The following is a 13,299-nucleotide window of genomic DNA, read 5'->3' on the forward strand; positions in this document are numbered from 1 at the left end:
TGGTTCTACCCAACCACCTGATTCAAAAATGAAGAGAAAAACTAAGACCTAAGTCTTAGACAAAAGGTGCACTACTATTGTACACTCTAAGAGTCTTTACCACATAATACACTTATAATAAACTTGTTCAAATTAATAAGCAAACATAACAAAATCACAAGCATCAGTCCAATTAATAACAATACTTCAATGAGTTATCCTTGACACGGTTGTTTTGTTGCTTCTTCGTTATTTATTATTCAACCGCAGGTGCTTCATGGGACAAACATTTCATCATCTTTTAAATGCAATTCAAAATGTTCCTGTGTGGATTATATAAGTCCCAGTGCATTTTGGGTATCAAAAAAACCCTTCTTCAGGGGTATCTACAAACAAATTATGATAACAATGAGCGTACTTCATATAAAGCTAATCGAAACATTTGAATATAACAAATGGCCCCTGTGTCCCGTGAGGTGAACTTTAACTACAGAATGTGTGAATCTCATTCAATAAAAACCAAAATAACAGCCCTGCTTCAGCTGATGCAAGAATCACATGAGAAAGTAGAAAAAAGTAAAGGAGGAACACGAAAAAAATAAAATGAAGCCAAACGGTCAAGAATATGTACCAAAACCCTCATCTAACATGCTCATCCCCGAGCAACACAGTCTGTGTGATGAAGTTGATGCAGTGCACGTGTCCCTGGCAGCTAACTGTAATCACATGTTTATTCGTAAACCGACATGCAAACCCATGTATCAGTGTAAGCTACTCTATCAAAATTAAAAACCTCCAAGCTAGGCGATTCGGCAGCCAGTATCAACTGTCTGATTTCCTAATGAGTACAACTTTCCAGGTCCATGCAGGTCCCCCAGCTAGCAGGGATGACTCCAACTATAACACAAAACCAATTGATTGGTCCCCAAACACAAATCCTTAATAAACACAGTGACTGTCAGTGTAAAAAGTCTAAAAGAGCTACCCAACTCACCGAACTCCGTGTGGGATGTTGTGTACTCCCCAATCAAATAAGTCCTCAACTGACTCCAAAATGAATTGTGAAAGACCCCAACCGATATCTGCTGGACTCTCCAATGTGTACAATATTGTAGTTGAAAGTAGAGCACCCCGGCACTTTGGGATCAGCACCCGCTGAAAGATAAACGGAACAAACCATTATTTCTCACTCACGTTTGAATTACAGACATGAATCCTGGTGCTAGCAACCCACAGAGAACCCCGCTCTACTCACCAAACCTTCGTGTTCAGTGACAAGCGTGCCCTTTCTTTAAATGCTGTTATAATACTCATTCCCCTACTCGACTCTCTCTTGATGGGAAGAAAGTGAAGCTATCACAGCGAGTGCTCCAACCTGCTTGTAACTAAACGTGTGAGCTCCAGCCAATACACGGAGGATTATTAATATGTTGAGTATTTTCTTTATGCCTTTTCTCTTTATCTTTGGTCATGGGTTAAGGCAATGATGATTTTGCACATAGCTGCTCAGGGTGCATTACATTATGGTTAGATTTTGTAACGTCAGGTTCACTTGCTAGGCATACTGCAAGATGAGAAGTACAGCTGTCAATGAGTGAGCGCTGTCTATGATCATTACATTGGAACTCACGCTGTAGGAATGGTACCCGTGGGGACATATTTGAAATTCAAGCAGGAACCATTTGATGTTGACCACACACTGTCTTGGCATCAGTGTAGGAACAGTGAAAGTTGTACTCATTGGGAAATCAGTCAGTTGATACTGGCTGCCTAATTGCCCAGCGTGGAGGTATTTAATTTTGATAGAGGAGTAGCTTACACCGATGCATGGGTTTGCATGTCGGATCATGAATAAGCATGTAATTACAGTTAGCTGCCAGGGACGTGTGCACTGCATCAAGTTCGTCACGCAGACTGTGTTGCTTGGGGATGAGCACATTAGATGAGGGTTTTGGTACATATTCTTCACTGATTGGCTCCCTTTTTTTTCTTTTCATTTTTCTCCTTTACATTTTCTACTTTTTCATGCGATTCTTGCATCAGCTGAAGCAGGGCTGTTATTTTGGTTTTTATTGAAGGAGATTCACACATTCTGTAGTTAAAGTCCACCTCACAGGACACAGGGGGCATTTGTTATATTTGAATGTTTCGATTAGCTTTATATCAAGTACGCTCATTGTTATCATAATTTGTGTGTAGATTCCCCTGAAGTAGGGTTGTTTTGATACCCGAAATGCATTGGGACTTATATAATCCATGCAAGAACTCTTTGAATGACATCTAAAAGATGATGAAATGTTTGTCCCATGAAGCACCTGCGGTTGAATAATAAATAAGGAAGAAGTAGCAAAACAACTGTGTGAAGGATAACTCATTGAAGTATTGTAATTAATTGGACTGTTGCTTGTGATTTTGTTATGTTTGCTTATTGATTTGAACGAGTTTATTATAAGTGTATTATGTGGTAGATACTCTAAGAGTGTATAATAGTAGTGCACCTTTTGTCTAAGACTTAGGTCTAAGTTTTTCTCTTCGCTTTTAGAAAGTGGGCATTTCCTTACTTTGCCATCCTGTGTGCCTTTGACTGTTTGTGTATTCAGCGTCTGGTGTTGGAGTGACAAGAGCTGGGGACAGGCATTCTCTCTAGACAGTCACTGGGAGAGTTGAGGTGTGCCCTGCCTTACCTGGGTGACTCATGGCTGGGTTGAATAGGCCTGGTCTGCATTTAGAGTGGTGGGAGGAGATTCGCTTGCACCTGAATAGGCTGTGTCTCCTTGGCACAATGCTGTCTCTGCCCCCTGTGGTCATGCTGCAACAGGGAGCACAGGACTGGTTTGTACTGGGGTGAGAGGCTCTTGCCACAAAGAGAACAATGACAATTTGGCCTATCAGCATTAGACCTAAACACCCAGGACTTGAGATTACTTCAAGGAACAAGAGGACCCTGCCAAGAAGAATGACTGTGTGAGAAGCACTGCCTTTTCTGTGTGGGGGTGGGTTGGCTTGCAGTTTCTGCTTCTGTCTGTGGTGGAGGAAAAGGACTGACTCTTTTTTGCCCTGCTGGGGTATCCTGCTTATAAAGAATCTCCAAGGGCTTGTGTGTGCTTGCCTCCTGTTGGAAATCTCAGGGATGCAAAAGACTTCAGGAAAGATCCTACTGGGTCTAAAGGAAACCTCCATAAGAGGAGCGCTGAAGAGCTGTGTAAAGAGAGCTGCCAGATGTTATGTGCTATTGTGTAGTGTGTATACAAAAAAGGGGTGTAACTGAAAAAATAAATGGAACAGATACAACCTACGACACCAAATAGCTCTGCTGGAGGGGCATGGTGTACTGAGGCCTCTGGTCACAGCTCTGAGAAGCCCGGGGTACCCACGGAGAGAGCGGTGCCTCACATCCTGAGCTGCTGGCAGGTGAGGTAAGGTCCCCTACTCGTAATTTACGGGTTGACCAGTACACCATGCCCCTCCAGCAGAGATATTTGGTGTCATAGGTTGTATCTGTTCCATTTATTTTTCCAGTTACACCCCTTTTTTGTATACACACTACGCAGTAGCACATAACATTTAGGTCCAGAGGAAGGCTAGACACTTGTCAGGTTATGATAGCCGAAACATGTAGACCGACTTTGCAGTTATTATGTTAAAACTGCATTAGCACTGTTTTTAATCCTAACAACAAGAGACAACCTATAAAAGTTGTTTTCTCTCTTGTTAGCTAGTTTTAGTTCACTTTTCACTTTTCCACACTTGGTTGCACTGGGCTCATCACTCACATAACATACGCAGCTCTTCATCTTGTGTTTTGGGAGACCCTATTTAGCAATAACATCAAAAAACATTCCCAGTGCTCCTCCCTCACAGTGAGGGGGTTGTAGCCCTCGGCTGTACTAGGAGTTACAGCCGGGAGGGGATCCCAGATGATAAAGCATGTCACTTCAGTGAGTGATGGGATTCCGTCCTTTAGTTAGGACTTCCTGTGTAGGTAGAGCCTTCTTTGTACTATAGGCACACATGCTACCGTAGCTCTAGGTATATGTTGCTGACCGACCACAGAAAAACAGGGAATGATGCTGATCGACCTTCTATGAAATGTTCAGGCTGAATCTGTTGAAGAAGTACTAAATAATATGAACATGTGCATCTTATTTCTAAAATAATGTTGTGGCATACAAGAAGTGTGTTATGTGTAACTGTGCAAAACAAAGTGGCCTACAATGTGCAGTTAGGGTAAAATAAGGGAGAACCAAGTGGGCCCAAAAGGGAACTTCTGACACTCCCTACATGGAGCACTACACGTCAAACTATGTATTATAGCATCCTACACCCTGAGCAGAACCCTTGTCTACCGACCACAGGGACCACAACTTACTATCACAGACAACATTGCTTACTTTTTCACCCCTCACCATCAACTCTAATAACATTCTACCTGGCGACTTTAACTTCAACCTGAAAGACACTATTGACACTAACACCCCTGTACTCCTTGAGAGCCTAGAGATCCTGGGACTGACACAACACTTCATCAAACCCCCACACTCCTCCGGATACACGCGTGACCCTGTCTTCACCACATTCAACTACACTGAAATTTCTGCAACAAAGCTACTTGCCTGGACTGGCCACACTATCATACAATTCCAAATCATCATCCCACACCAAACAAAACCTGCCACCACAAGTCTGACGAGACACATCTGATGCAGTATCTCGGAATCCATCTGGTTCAACACCCGGCACCAGAAACAACCAAAACCTACTGACAACCCCAACAGTGACATCAAACATATCGACTAATGGATTACATTTTGTGAAATATCCCTGGCACCTCATAAACACAACACACAGAGGAGGACACAAAAGCAGGCCAGTTGTTATACTGGGGAATGCCAAGGAACAAAACAACACTGCAAACAATTGGAAGAAAAATGGTGAATGAACCACTTAGAAAATGGCAAAGAGACATATAGAGCAGCCCTCAGAAGATACCACCAGCAAATAAAAGAAACCAAGAATAAGGACCTAGCAGAACGCATCTAGAACAGCTCTAATAGCAGCAAAGAAATCTTCAGAATCAGCAAAGACTTCACCTCATCTCCACCACAAACAGCATCATCCAACACAAGAACTATGTTGTGACAACCTAACAAACTTCTTCAGCAATTAAATTAATGCCATCTATAACAGCTTTGACACCCAGCCAAACCCCTGAGCCCTCACCACAAGTCTACGCTTAAACACCCACAGAAAACCCTGAATGACTGGGAATCTTTCACAGTGGATGAAAAAGCCAACATAATGAGAACCATTCACCCCGGATATCCAATAGACCCCTGCCCCCCCTCATATCTATAATATGGACACCTGCCCTATTAGCGAAGTCCACACCCATATCCTGAATAACTCCATCATGTCCGAGACATTCCTGGATGCCTAGAAACAAGTAGTGGTCAGTGCACTGCCAAAGAAACCTTGGGCAGATCCCACTCAACTATAGTTCCCTCTCCCTTTTACCCTACCAAGTCAACGTCATGGAGAAAGCTATCAACAAGCAACTTGCTCTCTACCTCAATGCACACCAGCTCCTAGACACCTCACAATCTGGTTTCCATCCCAACTACAGTACCAAGACAGCCCTTATCAGAGATGACATCTGGCTGGTCCTCGACCGTGGGGATACAGAAGCCCTCATACTGCTCGAACTCTCAGCTGCCTTCGATACAGTCTCTTACTCCACCCTGTTCAGAAGACTACATGAAACATTAATCTAAGGACTCTCCCTTAACTGGATCTACTTCTTCCTCACAGGAAGAACCCACAAAGTCTATCTGCAACGCTACACGTCGGAAGCCAAGAACTTCATAAGTGGAGTCCCACAAGGATATTCCCTCAGCCTGATGCTTTTTAACATCTGCATGACCCCACTGGTGGACTTAATCAGATCACTCAACATCAACATACTCGCCTACGCATCCGACAACCAACTGATACTTTTCATTGGACAAGACCACCACAACAAAAACCAACTTCGCTAGCTGCATGACCATGGTAGCCACTTAGATTAAATTCATCTGCCTCAAACTCAACACATACAAAACAGAAATGCAGCATTTCAGATGAAAAGCGTCGGCCTGGGACTCTATCAGTGGCTAACAGGCCCTCACATACCCCCACTACCCACGCCAGAAATCTTGGAATCATTCAGAACAAGCTTGGCATGACGGCCCAATAAAAAATGCATTGACCTTCACATCCTGACGATGCTGTTAAAGATTTTCAAATGGCTACTGATTAACACCAGGAAGATATTTACACATGCCCTGCTTACCAGCATCTTTGCCTACGGCAATGCATTCTACACATGAATTTCTAAGAAGCTCCTGAACAAGCACCAAAACATCCAAAATGCAGATGGAAGGCTCATCCTTAGCCTACTTCACTACATGCATATCACCACACATCTCAGAGAACTTCACTGGCTCCCCAAACACATACACATCCAGTTCAAACTTCTAACACACATATACACATACAAAGAGCTACCCAACATGGGCCCTGCCTACCTCAACAGCCTCATACCCACCTACTTCCTAGCAGCTCTGCTCAGCCAGATTCTCATTAGCACATGTACCCTACATCCACAAGACAACAGCTGGAGGCTGCGCTTTCTCCTACACCGCCCCTAAGGCATGGAACAAACTCCTACACCACATCTGGGCCTCCTCTTCACTACTCGAGTTCTATAGGAAGGTGGAGACCTGGCTTTCGAGTAATCACTCCAAGGAGGCAGGTGCAGTGTTCACCTAAAAGTGCCTGATTATCCTCACAGGTGATTAGTGCACTATACAAATACGCATAAAATAACATGACACGAAGTAGTAATCACAAATCATGTATAAATGTAGCAAAAAACAGTTCCCTGATTCCCAAAGGAAATTTGAGCATTCTGGGAACACCATTTCTTAAGAGCAGGATTGCAAAGCTGGACATTTTATGGGGTTTCAGGTTCATTTTCCTCAGCAAGCAGGAAGAGTAGGCATGGTAGTGCTACCGGAAGCAGCAAGTCTACATCACAGTGACCAGAATCATATGGACAGTCCTGAACCAACCCACAATGAATAATTAACCAGAATTATAGGAATTTATTTGTGGGATAAAAGAAAGATATTTATAGACAAGGGAATGTACTACTGATAAATATGCCTCCGTAGCCCACTTTTATTGTTATACAAAAAGACACAAATCTGAAATTTGTATATTTATGGATGTGTGTCTCAGATGTGCATTCCTAAATAATTGTTATGCTTACAGCTAGTTTGCATAGATTAACAATTAGCATTAAGATTGCACTTCTATAACGCCGTGATGGATTTGACTTGTGGAATTTTCCTCAGGGATTGCTCAAGTTTTTTTTATCTAAGAGGGATATTGGAGACTACAGTCTTTTCAAAATCCTGCTTGATTTTCTGTAGACTGCTTTCAAGTAACTTCATCTACAGCCAAACCCAAATGCTAGGAAAGTGATATAATAGTAAGAAATAACTAGGGCCCTCATTATGATGCCGGGCGGACCGCCACCCACAGGCTGTCAGTGGCGGTCCGCTGACATGCATGGTAGTGGTCCGACCACCAGATTACAATACCGATGGTTGGAGTGCAGTGGTAGGGGGAAAGATTCCTGCCTCCGACAGGCTGAAGGAGCCCATCGGGGCAGAGGTGGCACTGTGATCCCTACAATGGGACTGGTGCCTGTTCAGGCACCACTCTAAGGATTACGATGTCCCTTTCCCTCAGCCTTTACGTGGTGGTCCCACCACCATGTAAGGGCAGATGGAAAGGGACTTTGGGGGCCCCAAGCAAGGTCCTGACCCTGTGGGTCACTGCTCAGTGGCCAGGAGGGCACATGTAGTGCCCCCCCAAACATCCATGCACAGTGTGCCAGGCACAACATGGTGCCTCTCACACGGTGCATGGATGTTTGAAAAGTGCCTATTTGCACTGCGACCTGGGCTGTGACCCTTTTCCTGGGCTGCAGTACAAGCTGCAGTACAAGAAAAGACCCATTCTGATCACGTGCTGGTGGTCTTATCCTATTCGGGCAGGTGGGACCGCCGACTCATTGTCGGACGGACACCTGCCCGCAGTGATGGTGGTTGGATGCTCGTCCCACCACCATTGTAATGAGGGCCCAGGTTTTCAAAAGAGTTATAAATAGTCAAGTTTTCATATTAGCCACAATAACTACATTGTATTACTTAGTCATGCACTTTCACAGTGTAGAGAAAATACTTGTGTCAATGAGACTAAATCCCATGAGGGTGACTTCCTAATTTCCTCTCATGGCCTTTCTAGAGTCCTGATTAGGAATTCAATAGTTCCCTTAAGACACCTAGTTTGAAAGAAGCATGAAATATTAGGATCTTATCTGCCACTTTATACATAATAAAAATCACTATTTGACAAAAACGTTTCATAGAAACAGACTGTGGAAATACAATTTAGAATGGTTTAGTTTAATTTCATGTACAATCCCCCACATGGTACGTTTGTGCAAAATACTCGATTTGTGAGAAAATATTAAGATGAATAATCACATTTGCAAATGCAGTGTGTTAGATACAAATTGTATTTGCACTTCCAGTGTAAGCAAGTACGGATTCAGAGTGGGAGCTGAATGGGGAGATGAGGACCAGACCAGCAGCAGGAGCACAGCTCATCTTTTTCATGGTCAGCCCTTTTAGCAAAGTTTGCACCTACTGCTTTACTACTCTTTGGCCCAATGAGCCACAGTGGTGGAAGATGAACTGCACTGCTGTGTGCAGGCTTTGAAATCTATACAGTCAAATGCAAATTTGTGCAATCCTCTCTCATATGAGAGGGGGAATATAATGTCACATAGCAGAGCTCATGGCTTGCATGAGTATTTGTGTTTGGAGCCTCTAAAGCCAATAGCAAAAAGGTCCCCTCTCTTTTCTTTGGGCCTTGGCCTGCAGTAGTGGTTAACCAAGTCAGATCACCCTTAGGAAAACGTAGGCGCAGCAGACACTCAACACACCCTTGTGTTCATTGTTCTGTGAATGAGACATTAAAGAATGCACCAAACAGCTCCACCTGACACAGCACCTGCGCTAATGGAAAAGCACACATTTTGCACAGGAAATAGCAGCTGGGGTGTACAATTTTCATCAGTGCATTACATGTTCTACATATGCAGACTTGTTTCGGCAATAATGCTAAGTTAATTGGATCTTAAACCTTATTCTTAGCTTTCTTAATGTATTGCCTATTAACAGTGGCAACTCCCTTTATCTCTCCATCATTTAGTCTATCAAGAGACAACTGTCAATCAGCATTCCATTCAATCATGAGTGAATATATGAAGCATCTCTACAGGACCAGAAGCACCACCTAGACAATACCAGGAGCCTTAAAGGATTGTACTCATTAAAAGACACGTTTCATGGCCTTTTCTGGTCATTGAATTATGTCAGAAGCAGGCCTGTGTGTTGTTTTGGAGAGGAGTTTTCAGAAGTGATAATGCATCGTTTCAGTGGCTGACGGGCTGTTGAAAAAGGTTCTAAAATAATTTCTTATGTGTAGCCGCATGGATCTCTAAGCAGGCTTACTGAGATTTGGTATTACATACTGGAGTCCAAAAATGTTTACATTTTCATCTTAGGGCGCCTCTTTTTTACTGTCTAGTGAGGATACTGGGGCTCATTTATGAGCCCCTGCGTCACTTTTGCGCCATCGGTGCGTCACTTTTTGTGACGCACCAGTGGCGTAAAACATGCGCCATGATGCGCCATATTTACAAAGTGACGCATCTACCTAGATGTGTCACTTTGTAAACCCCTGCGCTACATTATACCTGCGTCAGGTATAATGTATGCAGGGTGGGCGTTCCCACGTAAGTAAGCATCGTAGAAGTGACGCAGTGAAATCTACGAGATTTCACTGCGCCACTTCTAGGGTGCAAATGCGTCAATATCTTACGCCTGCCTCACAGCAGGCGTAAGACTGACGCAGGCCCTTTCACATGGGGCTTTCCCCATGTGAAAGGACACATTGCTGGAGTTGCGTCACTTTTGTGACACACTCCAGCAATGCGTCACTTTTGCGCCTACAGATACGTCAGAAATACTGACGTATCTGTGACTCCTTGCGACATGATGCGTCATACTGTAAATATGACGCATCATTGGAGTCGCAGGGAGGGCGCAGTGAAAAGTGACGCATCACTGTTTTCACGCAGTGATGCGTCACTTTTCATAAATGAGGCCCACTGTATTTTGGACCCTACTCACAGAAAATGTGCAGGTATAATTTCAATTCATGCACGCAAATGGCATGAATTACAAGTTAAAAATTCAAATATTGTATTCACAAATGCATATTTGCAATCGGACACCTGTCTACTCACACTCGATGTTACACAGTATGGTGTAACAGGCTTTTGGAGTAAATCCCGTCCCAGGGGTGTGAAGTGAGTTTTCCAAGGCGTTAATGACCTTGACAGGTTGTGCACACTCCCAAACTCAGAGGTTTGCGGGTATTAGTAAAACATTTTCTCGGCTCCTTCGCACCCTGGAAATGCTGAGACATTTACTATAATAAGAGTGGCTCTCACAAAGTGCCCTTAACGTGACTTCCAGATTCTGAATCGGGCTAGTCACTATTTGGCAGTGTAACATTGGAAAACTAAAATTGCTTCCCACTGTTGCTGGATGATGAAGAGAATCACTCACTTGTCCTTTGTGCCCCCAATATCATCTGTATCTCCAAAGACTCGTGTGTTTGTGTAAGAAGTGGAACAATGGGGCAGACATGGCAAAATGGCGGCTAGTGGTCTCATGCACCTTCGTCTACCTCTCTTTGGCTCCATAGTACAGAGGGAGGTGGGAGAACCCCAGCAGCAACCACAACTTTCTCAGTGAGTGGCAGATCTTTTCTGACCCATGCTGAAAGGGAATAGAAAACTGCACTGACTCGGCTCTAAGATAGCCTGTCAGGGCAGCACTGGTTCTCTACTCTATGGAGCAAAGATAGCATTGCTTCTGTTGACACGCAGAAGGAACGCACAATGGGTGGTGGTTGTGATAAGAACGAGGCCAAATATTTTATTACACTTGTTTGGAGAGGGCTTCTCTAAAGAAAGGGTCTTTTGATTGCAATATATTTTTATTTGATTGCTGTATGGGTGTGGTGCCATTCTTTCACATGTTCCCTAGTAGGCGTTCAAAGCTGTCACTTTGGGTGCAATGGCAGGACATTCATGTTTTTTTATTTGGTTGTGGGATCGGTTGGTTCCATGCCTGTACATGTTTCTCAGTACACTGCTGAGGCTGCGACTTTGGGTGCATTGGCAGGAGCTAATTTTTCTTATTTGGGAGTGGAATGGGTGTGGTACCATGCCTGCACACGTTCCCCATTAGGCTGCTAAGGATGTGACACCCCACAACATTTAAGACATACGTTGGCTAGTTGCCTATTGCACTGCTGACGCGCCACTGCAGGACACATAAAACGCAACGCAGAATCAGAAATGACTATCCTACCCTCATCTTTTCTATCCGTCCTGAAATAAAATGACCTCTGGTTGATGCATTAGTTGGTATGCATTACGAACATACCCATTGTTGGAAAATGGCCCCCTCCGAAGGGTCACCTCAAACTTTTTGCCTTCCTTCTCCTACTTTTTCAGACACCATTTTTGTTGGCTTTAGGACTCTGAGCACTTTACCACTGCAAACCAGTGCTAAAGTGCATGCGTTCTCTCCTTTAAACATTATAACATTGACTTATCTACAATTGGCATTTTAATTTATCTATAAGTTCCTAGTAGAGTGCACATCATGTACTCAGGGCCTGTAAATTAAATGCTATTAGTGGGCCTGCAGCACGGATTGTGACACCCACACAAGTAGCACTTTAAACATGTTTCAGGCCTGTCCTGTTGAGCATGTGTAAGCAGTTTACATTATAATGTCGACTTGGTAGTTAATAGACAAAATTGAGACGCGCTGCTTGCAAGCCTGCGAAGAGTTGCACAGCCTTATACACATGTGTGATCCAAATATTTCACGTAAACCATATGTTTTTCCAAAATTCATCTTCTTTATTCCATATTATTTTTCATAGTTTAGCCATCACGTCAAAAGGTGCTCTGTTCCATTAGATTCATGCATGTTAATTCACTCAAGAATTGCCCATCCAGGCCTATTCACAAGCTTGTTGGAACATTCGATTCCTTCGTCATATGCAAATTCACCCAATGCATTTCGGTCTATGAACCTTCGTCAGGGGTATCTATAATGTAAAAGATGTGTGTCAACCAAACGTTAAATGATGTTCAAAAGGAGAATATTATCTACCCTTTCTTTTACTACCTTAAAACCTTGAGAGGTTTGGTTATCAGGATGCAGGGAAGCAGGGACGAACACGCATGGTCAGAAGGGATTTGTGTTTGAAAATTTATATTATTTCCATGTTTAGTTTTGGGAGACAATGTTTTATTTAAATCTCTCAAGGTTTTAAGGTAGTAAAAGAAAGGGTAGATAATATTCTCCTTTTGAACATCATTTAACGTTTGGTTGACACACATCTTTTACATTATAGATACCCCTGACGAAGGTTCATAGACCGAAATGCATTGGGTGAATTTGCATATGACGAAGGAATCGAATGTTCCAACAAGCTTGTGAATAGGCCTGGATGGGCAATTCTTGAGTGAATTAACATGCATGAATCTAATGGAACAGAGCACCTTTTGACGTGATGGCTAAACTATGAAAAATAATATGGAATAAAGAAGATGAATTTTGGAAAAACATATGGTTTACGTGAAATATTTGGATCACACATGTGTATAAGGCTGTGCAACTCTTCGCAGGCTCGCAAGCAGCGCGTCTCAATTTTGTCTATGTAGTACCTGTGTGCACTGGGACGGAGCACACTAAGAGTGTATGCACGCCAACTTTGAAAACATATTGGACTCAAAAATGATTCTATTTATAAGGCAAGGGTGTGCTTCAGTTAAAAAATTGTTGACTTGGTAGTTAAAACATCTTGCCAAGCCTCAAACTCCCCTTTTATTACATATACGTCACCCATAAGGAAGGCCATAGGCAGCCCATAGGGCAGGGTGCTGTGCAATGAAAAGGTAGGACGTGTACATTGATGTTTTCTATGTCCTGGTAGTGAAATACATCCAAATTAATTTTTCTTTACTATGAGGCCTACCCCTCTCATAGGCTAACATTGGGAATTCCTTATTACACTTATAAACCGTAATTCCTGATTGAGAAGGAGTATATCTAT

The sequence above is a fragment of the Triturus cristatus genome, chromosome 6 (assembly GCF_964204655.1).
Source record: "Triturus cristatus chromosome 6, aTriCri1.1, whole genome shotgun sequence".
NCBI lineage: Eukaryota > Metazoa > Chordata > Amphibia > Caudata > Salamandridae > Triturus > Triturus cristatus.